Genomic DNA, 767 nt, shown 5'->3' with positions numbered 1-767 from the left:
ACATTTCATTATAATAATTGGCTTTGTCTGCTCGAGCTGCTCTTTGAAATCTTCTGTTCAACTCTTTTATCTTGTCAGTTCTTCCAATTGCTTTAGCTACTCTCTGCTCAAGGGCAAGTTTCAAAGTCTCTTCTGACATCCATTTTCATCTTTCTTCCTTTCTTGGCTTTTTAATGACCTCTTTTTTATTCATGGATGATGTTCTTGACGTCATCCCACAATTCTGGTTTTTGGTCATTGGTATTCAATGCATCAAATCTATTCTTTAGATGGTCTCTAAATTCAGGAGGGATATACTCACAGTCATACTTTGGCTCTCATGGACTTCTTTGAATTGTCTTTAACTTCAAGTTGAATTTGCATGTGAGCAGTTGATGTCTGTTCCACAATCAGCTCCTGGCCTTGTTTTGGCTGAAGATACTGAGCTTTTCCATTGCCTCTTGCTACAGATGTAGTCAATCTGATTCCTGTGTACTCCATCTGGTGAAGCCCATGTGTATAGCCATCATTTGTGTTGTTGAAAAAAGGTATTTGCAATGAATAAGTCATTGGTCTTGCAAAATTCTATCATGCGATCTCCAGCGTTATTTCTGTCACTAAAGCCAAGTTTTCCAACTACTTGCGTTTCTTCTTTGTTTCCAACTTTTGTATTCCAGTCACCAGTAACACACATCTTGATTGCATGTTCAGTAAATTTTAGACTGCAGAAGTTGGTAAAAATCTTCAATTTCCTTGTCTTTGTCTTTGGTGGTTAGTGCATAAATTTG

Source organism: Orycteropus afer, unplaced genomic scaffold (genome assembly GCF_000298275.1).
Source record: "Orycteropus afer afer isolate SDZICR_OR568_19922 unplaced genomic scaffold, OryAfe1.0 scaffold00174, whole genome shotgun sequence".
Lineage (NCBI taxonomy): Eukaryota > Metazoa > Chordata > Mammalia > Tubulidentata > Orycteropodidae > Orycteropus > Orycteropus afer.
Note: the sequence above shows the minus strand (reverse complement) of the source record.